Raw genomic sequence first — 14,825 nt, 5'->3', positions numbered from 1 at the left:
GATAGGGAAATTAAACACATTCAATATCATATAAATGTAATCTATTATTTATTTATCCAATATGCCGTATAAATAAGATTTAAACAAAAATACTAAAATCTAAATTTGTTGCAACAATTTCTTACTTAATAAAGCAAGTTTTAACTCTGATGTCTCCTTGTTTTAACAAAAAAGAATTATTTAAAAAAAATTCATTTATTCATACTAAATTTAATAACATTTACTCATTTTCCTTTTGAATTGATTGCTTAAATTTGGAATGACTAACTGAGTTATAGAACTGTTCAATACAAAAAAAAATAGCATATATGGTGTGGATAAAGACAAACTGTCCCAGTTTCAACAAATTATTTGACTAACCTTTTAGTTTCTTCGCTACATCTCCTCCCAGATTGCGTCTTCCTTGATTCTTCCTCACGTACTCTTTGGATGTTGCGACAAATTCTCTCTCGTCCAAACTGCTTCAAAAACAAACAAAACCAGGACCCGCTCCAATTCTCCTCAGTTTTTCCTTGCTCGATATCTTGTGCAAATAGATACCAATCAGCTACTCGTTCTAGACAGAACAAAAGGAATCTTCCTCGGACACAGGAAAATTTAACTTCTCAACCGGTTAACAATTTCGTTTCAAATTGATTCTGCTCGCAAATGCCGATTTCACCCCTTTACACTGATTTCTCACTTTTCAAAAACTGGACTGCCCTCTCTCGATATTAATCACACAGTGACTATCTTTCCTCTCTCAAATTCAGACTCCGCATTCTCATCCCTTCCATCGATCTTTCTCTACCAAAAATATTCATACTTTCCTTTCCTAAGAAACCAACTTAATTTGTATCCAACTTTCCATTTTGTTAAAATTCTAAGAGACATCAATTACTATCGTTTTTTCAAAGAACTAAACAAAAGGCCTTACATTCTAAACTCAATAAAATTTGTTTACCGTTTAAAATTTCTACGAAATATTTACACAAATCGTATTGATGATTACAAAACGAAATACCATGCACTTTCCAATATTTTCGAAGCATTGTCTGTAAATCCTTTAAAAAAAACCCATTAACGAAAACCACATTAACGATTTCACCTTCCCCGAAAAAGCACTGTTTATTAACTTAATTAGACTCTATACAATTTTGATCATATGCAGGGTGAAGAAAATCTATGATCTCGTGGTCTGTGATATAAATTTATTTTCTGAATTTTTCCAAAAAACCTTCCTACAACAATACATACATTGTAAATTATGATTCGGGAGTGCTCCTAGTAGCATTTAACGTGTCTTGGCTTGTTTATTTCTACTGAATCCTAACTGTTAATTTAGTATAGTGTGAAATCTGGTTGATTATGTGCCACTGTTTGATCTGTGACTACAGTGCGGTCGCAGTATAGCTTGTAGTTTTCATTCTCAAACATACCCTCAGGAGCGTATTGATAATACGGGGAGATGCTCCGTGTGGAGAAGTACGAGATTGATGCAATCGGGTCTATCCCAAAATCCCGACAGCCAAAATCCCGACACTCCAGTATCCTGACAGGCCAAAATCCCGACAGGCCAGAATCCCGACAGATTTGATAAGTTTCTTTTTAAAATATAGTTACATTTATTTCTTGTTTTTTGTTTATGGTCATCTGTTTTTTATTTTTTGTTACTAAACAAAAGTATTTTGTAATAAAAATATTAAACAAAAGTCGGAATTTTTATTTATGCGAGGATTAATGTATGTCGGGATTTTGGCCTGTCGGGATTTTGGCTGTCGGGATTTTGGGCGGCACCGGATGCAATCACTTGATGAAGGATCTTTCCTACCGAGTCATGCCGTTCCTTGTATTCAGTTGCAGCAAATGCCTGGCAGCCCCCTGTAAGATGCTGGATGGTTTCCTGGGCTTGTAGTAGTGTTGCCCAAATGCAAGACCAAGACGAGACTTGGACAGTCTTGGTCTTGGTCTTGCACCAATACACCTGGTCTTGGTCTTGGTCTTGGTATTGCATTCCCAGTCTTGGTCTTGGTCTTGGTCTTGCAACAAGAGTCTTGCAAGTCTCGCAGTTACCCACTAGCATATTGCTATTTATTAAATATTACTTTAGATCTTAGAACAACGTAAGCGTATAGGTACATTTTCAGCTTGACTTCACATAGACATAGTAAAAACCAACCAAATTAATAAATGTCTAAACAACTCACATTGGGTGGGTTTGACCCCACGATCTAAACTATCCCTGCCTATAGTATAACGTCTAATTAACTGAGCTATCTACCATGTCCCACGATAGTCAGTTTGTTTCTTAATAAAAGTTTGCATTTGGTGTTTGGTGTCCTTCGATAGATTTTTCAAAAATATTGAATACGTGTAATTTTCAGTTTTTCGATGTCATATTCTTTTCGCGAAATATCGTGAGGTTCACATTTACAATTTAAAATTTACCCCCCCTTCCCCCCTAACCCCTCTCCGTGGGTGGTCGTGTTTATTATCATTCGATAGATTCGGTTTTTTGTGAAACTTTGTGACTCACCCATTTCCTTACGCCCCGCTCAAATCGTCTGATTTTTTAAATATACACTGTTTTGCATGTACATACTAAACTTACCTTATCTTAATCTGACGATTTCGAGTTTTTCTAAGGATATATATTTTTTTCGGGCCTCTCTTAACGAATTCCCTGTATTAAAAGCCAATATATGGTAGAGGTACATTTACAGGGTACAAGGTTTCTCCCTATGTGATAACCTGACGCGCTCCAGTAACTGCAAAAGTCCCCGCTTGGGTTCCCCTACCATTAAATGCATCATTTTATTTCAATTTTTTATAAGATATATTTTTGCTTAGAATATTTTTTTCGATAAAATACTTACTTTTTGAGTCATTTGTGCAAAAACCGTCGAAAAACGTGTGTTTTTTTTGTTGAAAAATGAATATATTCAGTCGCAAATAGCTCGAAAAGTATTGACTTGGTTTATTTGTATATGAATAAAATAGAACAAAAGTTGCTTAGAATTAGTCAGTTTATTCAACCTTGACTTATTTTGAACCTTTGTTTTTTAACCCCCCAAGAAGGGGTGAAAGGTGAAACTCATCCCCAGGGCAAAATCACACATGCATCGGCCAATCTCTTTTTTGACGTGTTAGCTATGTGTACGCAAACATGTCAATCCAAAATCCAAGCAGTTCTTTAAAATTTCAAGGTTTTGTAACATTTTACCGTGAGTGAATGGACTATACAGGGTAGCCGGGCATTACCTTATCTAGTGCTTTTTCAGCAAAAAATTTTGTTTGGCCTATTGATCTAATATCTAATTGCACACTCTGCAAAAAGTTTATAAGTAGGACGTTTAGTCTTTACGATATGGTATTATTTCCACTAACTGATAAGGAAAACCAATTGACTGGGTGTCCGTAACAGTGGATATGCTATTCGTATTATATTTTTATCAACAAAGGCGACATTATATCTTTAAAAGTTTCAATGCGATATTATGATACTGTCGGCGGCGTCACACAACACAAGCAGATTATTTTATGAAAGGTATTGTCAAAATCTAGTACAATAATTACTTTCGTAGCGAAGGCGTTGTCTGATATTAGGAAACAATGAAAATAAATATTTTATTTTTACATTGAAATAATTGACCTCTGAGTGTTCTTATATGGATATTTTAATTCGCTTTATATGTTTATCGTATTGTTCATAATGTGCATAAATCCAATTTTCCAAATTTTTGTTATATTTTTTTTGCATCTCATTGTCTCTAAGCATATTAGGTCTGGATCCCGCGTATGAAAAAAAAGTTGATTAATAGCAAGCTGAAAATTTGTTACTAGCTTAAGGGTGTCTAGTCGGACAAACTTTGATATATGGGAACACTGGAACGGGGGAAGTTTTAATTGAGGAACAGATTAAAAATTTGGAACGTCACAACGTGAAAACGTCACATGTATTTTGTCCGACAGAACTTCCAATTTATTTGTTACCCTTTCATTAAACTCTCATGCAAAAATCAGACTGCTATTTATCACTAAATGGGCATTTTAATGAGTGGAACACGTAGAACATGTCAAATGACAGGAATTATGACAGGTGATAAATAGTAGTATGATTTTTGCATGAGCGTTTAATGAAAGGGTAACAAATCAATTGGAAGTTCTGTCGGACAAAATACATGTGACGTTTTCGTGGTCTGACGTTCCAAATTTTAACCTGTTCCACAATTAAAACTTCCCCTGTTCCAGTGTTCCCATACATCAAAGTTTGTCCGACTAGACACCCTAAAACTATTAACAAATTTTCAGCTTGCTATTAATCAACTTTTTTTTCATACGCGGGATCCAGACCTATATTCCCGAACTAATATATTCCATAAAACGACACTCAATCCTAACTTCAAGACGCAAGAGTCTCGCAGGCTTAGTCTTGTTCTTGCTCAGGTCTTGCACGGTCAGTCTTGGTCTTGGTCTTGCTAAAATAAGGCGGTCTTGGTCTTGGTCTTGGTCTTGCTAAAACGCAAGAATTAGACCAAGACTGCAAGACCAAGACCGATTTTGGGCAACACTAGCTTGTAGTACAACATTTATTAGCATTTGTCGTTTTGGAGCTGAGGGTCTTTGACGATATATTTCAGGTAATTTTCGGTTGGTATAACCTGATCTTAAATGGCCAGTAATGAACCTTCTGTGTCAAGGAACATCTTTCCTGATGTCAACCAATAGCTCGTCGCTTTATTGTCTTGGCTGACCTCATTGGGATGTCGCCAATGCAGAGGTCAGAGGTTTACCCAACCCATCTAGGTTCGCATTTTTTCGTCCTTTGTAAGGTGGTTTATGCGTATTTCTGGTTTCCTCAATTTGATCGGTATTGTGTCATCATTGTGTCAAATAGGGCAATGTAGAGTAGGTGTCTCAGCCTGCATCTGAAAATAAGTTCTTAATTTAACAATTTGTTTATCTAATTGCTCACCTATATCCATAAGTTCTATTCCTCCTAAATTCCGCGGTAACGTCTTTTTTCTACTGCTCTTCGAAGCAGGGGCGGCCCGTCGGGGTAGGGAAAGTAGGCGCCGCCTACCCTCTTCAAATGTAGTACAATAATATAAATTATTAATATAAATTACTTATTTCAAAATTGTAATTTATAAATTTTGACACAATACCTGCAATAAAATAGCAAAAATTATCCAAATTATTTTTAAAAATATCCAAAAAATTTTCTCCGTAGTTATAATTATTGTACGCTCCTTGTAGTATCAGTAGTACTGTATAAGATTCTATATTCTTCCTTGGTCAGGCACTTGCAAACATAGCCTGAAATAGAACGACGCCAACACCGAATTGGCGTGCGATATATCTCTGTTTACGCGAACTAAAGGCCTGCTGCAGGTCTGCTGCAGCGATTTTGAAAGAGCTGATAGGCACAGAGTCTTATAGCCGGACCTACAAAATTTTATCAGTTGCTTCTCTTTTGTCCTGTGAAACTGTTTTAAATAATTGTTTTTTGATTTTGGCTGTTATAAGTAGGTTAAGTATTGAAAAAAACTAGGTAGGACAATTTAAATTTGTTTATGAAAACTGAATAATAAACAGGTACCAAAATTTGAGATCGGTCTATTGAAGGGCATTTTAATTTTATATTAATTTAGTAATAATTCACTAACGACAAATAAATCTGTGAATAGTTATTTGTCAGTCGTCCATTATATTTTTATTGTGTTTCAATATAATTTGGATAATTTAAAGTTAAACTGACGAATTGTGTTATTAGATTATATAGATAATCAAAAATTTAAAGCGAGGTTAATTGTTAACTTATCACTTTATTCGAAGAGTAAATTATTATTCGATACATAAATAAAATAAGTAATATTTGACGTTGTTGAAACGTAGGTGTGTTAGTTTTATTGGTGAAAAAACTTTAGTTATCGAATATGAATATTTTAAACGATGTAATATGCAGTTTGATCGAGACGCCTTTTTCAAGGCGCCAAAATCAAGAAAGATCAGAAATTATTTCAATTGGCCGGCCTTTACCAAATTTAACAATTTTATCCACAGATAAGACAAAAGACAATCGACCATTTTCGAGATCGTTTAAAACAATATGGTATGAAAATTATAAATGGCTAAGCGGAAGTTATTTTAAAAATTCACTTTTCTGTTGGCCTTGTCTGTTGCTCTCAAATTTGAAGCAAAATGTTTGGGTGAGTCAGGGATATTCAGATTTGAAAAATGTATCAGCTAGTGTAAAAAAACATGAATCTTCGAAAGAACATTTAAACAATTGCTTAGGTTTAAAACAGTTAGAAAAAAATAAACAACCTATTGACAGTGCTTTAGCTGGACATATTTCTCTATCTAATAAGATATATAATGAAGAAGTTGAAAAAGATTGAAGAAGTTGAAGAAATTGATGTTACAATTCTGTTAGCAAAACAAGAACTTGCATTTCGCGATCGTGATGAGAGCCATAATTCTTCACGCATGGGTAATTTTAAAGAAATTTTTAATTTAGTAGTTAAACGCGATCAGGAAATCCAGGATCATGTTAAAAAATAGAAGGGGTGTTCACGGGTTTGTCAAAAACAATATAAAATGATTTAATAGATTGTCTTGCCGATTACGTAAAAAATGAAATTTCAACAGAAATTAATGAAAGTCAATTTTTTCTATACTAGCGGACGATACTACTGATATAACCGAAAAATCACAGTGTACTTTAACAATCCGTTTTGTTAACAAAGTTGGTCAGGTAACAGAAAGATTTTTAGGGTTTTTTGATGTTAGCGAGAATAGATCTGCAGACGCTCTATATAGTTTAATTTCAAACGTGCTTGAGCCATATGATAACGAAAATAAATTAATTGCTCAATTTTACGATGGTGCAAGTGTAATGGCTGGCTCTTTAAACGGATTACAATCAAAAATTAAAGTAGATGCTCCAAAAGCAACTTTTACAAATTGTTGCGCTCATAGATTACATTTAGTATTGCAAGACGGCTCAAAATGTATTACAAATTGTAGGATATTTTTTGTCGCCTACCCGTCGCCTACCCGAAGTATATGTGTAGCCTACCCGCATACTGAGGTCACGAGCCGCCACTGCTTCGAAGATCGTGTTTATGCCTTTGTGAGGTGTATTTTTACTTTATTATTACTTATTATCGGCATGATTATTGAGATATTATTACTGGGAGGGACAGGAATGGTTGAGGGTATCTAATATCTTGGACGAGTAGGAAAAGTTAAATAACCTTAAAAAAGTATAAATATTTTTTAAATACAATTAAATAAAAATAAAATATAAAAATTTTAAAATTGATTACAAACATTTTTTTATTAAAAGTTGCAATTATCTTGTACAAAAAATGCAGTAGGTATATGTTAGTTTTCAGATGGCATTTTGAAGTGATATTTTGTATGGTCTTCACTATTTAATTCCAAACGACTATTTGAACTATCTGAAGATGAACCATTGGCATCTAAAATAAAGATAACAGGATTTAAATTATTGTTTACACTGCTACTATGTCTTTATAAAGACGACAATGAAGGCTAAAAGTCATGTACAGTCGGAAAAATGAAAGAATACCCATGAACGAACATATAAAACACGCTGTGTTTTCCTGTCACCGTGTCAGAAAGAAAATTGCCCAGCGCAAGTACATGTAATAATAATTATTACAATGTACTTGCGCTGGCCAATTTTTTGTATGACACGGTGACAGGAAAATACAGAGTGTTTTATATGTTCGTTCATGGGTATTCTTTCATTTTTCCTACTGTATACAACTTTTTAAGAAATGAGAACCAATTTGCATATAACAAATGTAAAACTAATTTCTGCTTAAGTCCCAGATTCCTTCACCATTACTGTGTATACTGCTAATATTATATTTATTATCATCATGGCATCTACACTTCTAGCGGAACTATTGCCGCACTCTTAGGGCTCTTCCGATTAATTTTCCGGGGGGCTAATTTCGCAATAATATTTTGGATTTACAATTGGTTGTGTGACTTAGCACCTTCTACAATTTTTCACTATTTGTTCTTGTTTTTGCTTATGGTTACTCATTCCCTAACTCCCATCTTATTAAGGTCCTTAACTATCTGGTTCTCCCATCTGGGTTTGGCAATTATATTGATAACAATTTCTGGATTTCGCATTTCTATATGTCCCATCCATGAGTCATTGTGCCTTGATCGAAAATATACTAACAGGCACAAAAGTTTTAAAAACATTGTGTTTAAATAATTTTACCACAATAACAATTTGATTAGAACACACAAACATTTGGGAGGTTTAAGGGAACAAAACCCCCATATTTTTTATAGACTGGACACATTTAACTGTTATTTTTTAAGATATTCCTGCCATACCACATGTCCATTTTCAATAAAAAATCTCTAACAGTTTTCGCGATGTAGGAAAAATCGATTTTCATTTTGTAACTTTAAAGAGCTGTAACTTTTTTTGTGGACATTTGTACTACGTACATTAGTTTCAATTTGACTATTTTTGGTCTCAGGATATGTGATTTAATTTATATTTATAACCTGCCTTTTTGTTACAACCTGTATATCAAATAGGAAAATTAATATGATTCGTCGAAGAAAAACAACTAGTCTAGTAAAATAAAATTACAATACATGTTAATCAAAATGTAAATTCGTACAGGTTAAACCAAATTTTATATCAAAGTTTAGGTGGGCACAAAAGATATTTTCAAGAAAGTATCCAAATCATACAAGGGGATCATTGTTTAGATAATTAAAAAGGGATCATTTTTGCATAAAAATTACTTTTTTAACTGCTGAGGTCATACAATTACTAATAAAGGTATATAGGATTATTTTCTGCAAAGTTGAAGGGTAAATCTTTGACATAAGACTTACCAAATTAAATTTGACCCCCTATTTATTTAAATAATTATACATAAAACTTTAAAAACAAATTTTCAAAAAAATATTTTTAGCGTTTTAAATAAGCACTATAAAATATCTTATTTTACAGGAGAAGTTGCGCTATGTTATCAGTATTAACAAAAAAAATTTTTCCAAATATGTTTAATATTTTTTGAGATATTTAATTTGTTTATTAAATGTTACTCTATTTTCAATTGCAAAAACGCGGTTGTTGCCAAAAAAATATTCACCTGTATTAAATCTTATTATTTTTATTTTTATGTATATTTTCTATAAATGAATTGATAAATTCAAATTTCAATTAAACTTCCCCCTAAAATGGCATTTGAAAATTATTCAAATGTGTTTATAACTTGTTTTTTTAATAACGTCGCGGGGATTAAATATTTTGAAATGCCGTTTCAATAATTAGGTTCCTGGGAACTTTTCACTAATTAACAAATTTTTTTGTCTTTTTTCCTCTTCTTTTTTTTTTCTTGGAGTTATATTACTACGGGCCCTTTTGGGGTTAAGTTTCATTAAGAATGTCGAATCTCTTAGTTGTAGATTCTAGACCTAAAAATATTACGATTGGTCTAAAATTACTTAAATTAAATATGGCTACTTACTGAGTTACAGAGTGTTTAATTTAAAAATTATTTTTACCAATTACTTTCAAACTATTTGACGTATCCTTATCATACTTGGTAGAAAGTGTAGGTACTACACAGTCTACTAAATTATGTTAAGTAAAAGTTTCTAGCTACTACCAGAGGCGTACGACAGGGGATATTTAATGGCTGACCCTTTCCAAATTCTACGCCAATGAGGGAATTACTATTTTAGCGAAATTTTTAGATTCTCCAATACTCTCTATGTAAATAATATACTCTTTACTGGTAACGATTAACTCATTAGTTTTCGAGATATTGGACGTTAAAAATGAAACGGCATAGTTATTTTGATTCATTCATTCATTCATTTTAAACTTCATTCATTCATTCATTTTAAACTTCCAATATCTCTCAAACTGATGACTTTATCGATACCAATAAAGTTATTTACATACAAAGTATTGGAGAATCGCAATATTTCGCTAAAATAGTAATTCACTCAGTGGCGTAGAATTTGGGAAGGGTCAATCATTCACTATCCCCTGTCGTACGCCTCGGGCACTAGCTAGACACGTTTATTAATCACACTTTAGTAGGGCGTATAATAGCCCCACTTTCTGCCAAGTATGATAAGGATACGTCAAATAGTTTTAAAGTACTTGGTAACAAATTTTTTTAAATTTTTAAATGAAACACCCTGTAACTCAGTAAGTAGCCACATTTGATTTAAGAGATTTTAGTTAAATTTTAATATTTTTAGGTCTAGAATCTACAACTTAGATATTCGACATTCTTAATAAAATTTGACCCTAAAAGGGCGCGTAGTAATATAACTCCAAGAAAAAAAAAAGAAGAAGAACAAAGGACAAAAAAATTTTGTTAATTAGTAAAAAATTCCCAGGAATCCAGTTATCGAAACGTCATTTCAAAATACTTAATCCCCGCGACGTTATTAAAAAAACAATTTATAAACAAATTTGAATAATTTTCAAATGCCATTCTAGGGGGTAGTTTAATTGAAATTTGAATTAATCAATACATTTACCGAAAATATACATAAAAATTAAAATAGTGAGATCTTAAGAAGGTGAGTATTTATTTGGCAACAACCGCGTTTTTGCAATTGAAAATATAGTAACATTTAAAAAACAAATTCAATATCTCAAAAAATATTAAATATTTTTCGACCAATTTTTTTTGCTTAATACTGGCAGCATAGTGCAACTTAGTCTGTAAAATAAGATATTTTATAGTGCTTATTTAAAACGCTAAAAATAATTTTTTGCAAATTTGTTTTTAAAGTTTTATATACAATTATTTAAATAAATAGAGGGTCAAATTTAATTTAGTAAGTCTAATATGAAAGATTTATCCTTAAACTTTGCAGAAAAAAATCCCATAGACCTTCATTAACAAGTGAATTAGTACCTCAGCAGTTAAAAATAATTTTTTTGCAAAAATTACCGCTTTTTAATTATTTAAACAATGATCCCCTTGTATGATTTGGATACTTTCTTGAAAATATCTTTTGTACCCACATAAACTTTGATATAAAATTTGTTTTAACCTGTACGAATTTACATTTTGACTTTTTTTATTTTATTAGGCTAAACTAGATATAATAGAATTTGTTTAAATTACCTTTTAGTCTTTTTAATGCTCGTTCCGCTTGAAGTCTTGTAAAGAAATCTACTGCAAAATCTACTGGATTTTCTTCACTATCTGACAGCATATAATGAAGTGTTAAAGCAAGGCAATCGGAAAATTCTACAGGATATGTTTTGCCAGCAATGATTTTGGAGAAGTCTGTAAGTTTTTCCTCTGAACTCCTGCTATTTTCCATGATATAAGTGGATTATAAAAAGTAAAACGACAAAAACAGACGTTTAAAAACAAATTATGACAGTAGTATAATAATTTTGTTGACGATGTCGATTTTGGCGTATCACTACCTGGATTTATTTTTATGTTTCCTTTATAAACCATAAAAATTAACATAATTATTTTGTAAACTAATATGCTGGCTTGGAAGAAAATTGTCCCTTTATGGTGATTCTCTCAGAGAAGACAAGCTACATCTGCCATAAAAAGTGCTCCTTAGTCTTTGCTTACGTCTGCTAATAAATTTAATGTCTTTTGAGCATTTCTAGTAATGCTCGAATAAGGTAATCTGGATCAGAGAGTAGTCTATAATGCTGGACCTCGGAGGTAAACTACACTATGTCGACATGGTGTTTTTTGAACAAGTTTTTTTAATCCACTTGTTTTATTATTTGGATTACAGAAATTGGTTATATATTATCTTTAAAATATAGACATATTATCTATCAACCCTTTATGACATGTATCAGATTTTTATGAACATCCTAAGTGCTCTAAACTTTGTTGCAAACACACGCTAAACACAGTTGCTCGAAATGACATAGTGTAGTTTACCTCCGAGGTATAATGATGTTATATACTTCTTTCTTTTACTACAGATTGTGTTTACTAGTTATGTTTTACAGTCATTAGATATTTTATCGATCAGTTGTTAGATATTTTATGTTTATAGTAGTCTGCTTTCGATGTCTGAGCATTGTAGCGTCCATAATCAGCTTTGTTCTTATCTAGCGCTAGTTGACATTCTTTGATAGAATATGGTTTTTCAATTCCCAGTTTTCTATCCGCCTAACGTCTTTTCTAAAGCTATATTTCCCCTAAAGATCAATCCAATGGGATGGAGTATCACCAAACCGCAAGCCCATATCCCTTGCCGTACCTCTCCTCCATAGGCCGATCAGACACTAGTTTATTCCAGACCAAGTCGTAGACTCTATTGAATTTTATACTACGACCTTGGCCTTTTTGTTAATTTCACATGACCGGGCTGGGGCTAGAACATCGATCGCAAATCCACAAAACTTTTCGATCGACTGCGCCTCAGCTAACTAAGCCGCCTGACCGTCCAGAAATAAAATTATACTGAAAAAATAAAAATGCAAATCAGATGGGCCCTATAGTACATAATAAATAATATAGTATAAAATATAATACTATAGTACATAGTACACAAAGACCAAAAAAGCAAATACACAAGAGCAAGTGATTAAATTCATAAAAAATTTTTCATCATCATTACTCAGCTAATTCTGTCCATTGTTGGACATAGGCCTCTCTCAGTTCTTTCCAGTGTTCTCTAAAATGGACCGCTTGTAGCCAACTTCCTGCTACTCTTTTTATGTCGTTTGTCCTCCTAGTAATCGAGTCGTTCGGAGACTAACAATCAATCACACCAATTTAGCATATCAACATAATTTAGGTTTGCAGAAAATGGAGAATGTCCTTCGATTTCTAATATTCGTCGAAAATTTGCTAAATAATATTGTTAATTACTATTATAAATTTAGATATACAGTGATGAGCGCGCTAATAACCGGCAATATAGCGCAAAAGATAGAAAACATTTTAAATTGTGAGATAAAAAGGAATAAAACTAGTTGAGCTGTTTAATTTAGCGATAGTAACATATAAATTGACATTATATTAGGTTTGTTCTAGCATCAGTTTCAAACGGTTTGAAACCATCAGTGAATAGTCGACCAACGCAAGTAGAGGGGATAGCACGTGTGATTGTATTATGTTCTCTCACTGAACAACTGTTTGCTGACGGTTTCTGACTAGTTTGACTGTTTGCTAGAACAAACCTATTGATTGTTTTCCACCTTTAGACGTATCAGAGAAGTATGTCAACTAAAACTGTCACTGTGATAGTGGCATTTCTCAAACTCGTCCGACACGTCTAAAGGTGGGAAACAATCAATATAATGTCAATGAATAAGTTACTATCGCTAAATTTAACATCTCTTCTAGGTTCATCTCCTTTTATCTAACAACTAATATGTTTTCCGACTTTTGCGTTATTTTGCCGGTTATTAGTGCGCTCATCACTGTAATTCCATTACATGAATAAAAAACCGCTAAACGCCGTAAAAATGAGTGGCGCATACAATATTCCAGCTACAAAAGATCTGATATGAAAATTACCTGGCGCGAAAATGTATTTTCATTTTGATGCAAAACAAAATTCTAGTTTCATTTTAAAAGATTTTTCCATAATATTTGCTAAATTTGAAGTAAACGCGCCACAAAAGAGTAAATTTGATACAGTTTGAATTTTGAAACTCTTTTGTGGCGCGTTTACTTCAAATTTAGCAAATATTATGGAAAAATCTTTTAAAATAAAACTAGAATTTTGTTTTGCATCAAAATGAAAATACATTTTCGCGCCACGTAATTTTCATATCAGATCTTTTGTAGCTGGAATATTGTGTGCGCCACTCATTTTTACGGCGTTTAGCGGTTTTTTATTCATGTATCAGGAATTTTTCAAGTTATATACAAATTAAATATATGAAGTTAAATTTCCTTTTTTTGTCTATTACACGTTAAGATTTATAAATGGTCACCTTTGTCGCATTATCTCCCAAATGATCTAGTGTCCATCGAATGTACACTAGATTTTTTTTCTAGTCGAAAGAGATTGAATAAAAATATTGGGATGGCCGGTAAATGAACTCGGATTGCCCGTTGCAGATCAAATTTAGCGTCGTAACCACTACAACTACATAAACCATTTCGGGAATAATCGTTAATTGGATTATACTTTTGTAGCTTAATAACTTCTAAACGCCTTAACCGATTTTGATCACTAAACATGAAATTGAAACGTATTGGCAAGTAGTATCTGATGCATCTGAGGTCAAGTATAAACACTAAAGCTGTTACAGAAATTATTGAGATTGAAAAACCGTTTTTCCATATAGGAAATAGATTTGATCATATTTATGAAGCGTATGACTTAAAATTTCTAATTTTCCCGGATATGAGGTAAACAACGTTAGATTCGCCTAGAGTCCTTCTACAGACGCTCAGTTATTGGCGCAATTCGTAGGTTGAAATTTTGAGTAATTGTCGAAAAACCAAAATTTTTAAATTTTAGTTTTTCAATTTTTCGGCTATACTGAGCCGTGTGTATGTCTGAGCTTGATCGCTTAGTCACCATTTGAAAGCTTAACCACAGTATATAGAGGTTCCACAGTAAAATCACTCCTCTGTCGGCGCTTTGATCTCAGGAAGTAATACCGGCTGCACCGGCAGTATGCAATAGGTAATTCACCAGTGGTGGATGCGGGTTTTCCCTGTTAAAACCCGTACGTTTCTATGTGAATAGCAGTGCGAGAGTGGGGCAAAAGCGACTGCCAAGCCTATTGATGTGGTGTATTTGCGATTTTCCTGTCTCTCCTTGAACCTAAGATATATACGCCCAAAACATTT

The sequence above is a fragment of the Diabrotica virgifera genome, chromosome 6, assembly GCF_917563875.1.
Source record: "Diabrotica virgifera virgifera chromosome 6, PGI_DIABVI_V3a".
Classification (NCBI taxonomy): Eukaryota; Metazoa; Arthropoda; class Insecta; order Coleoptera; family Chrysomelidae; genus Diabrotica; species Diabrotica virgifera.
The sequence above is the reverse complement of the archived record's forward strand: the minus strand, read 5'-3'. Positions refer to the sequence as shown.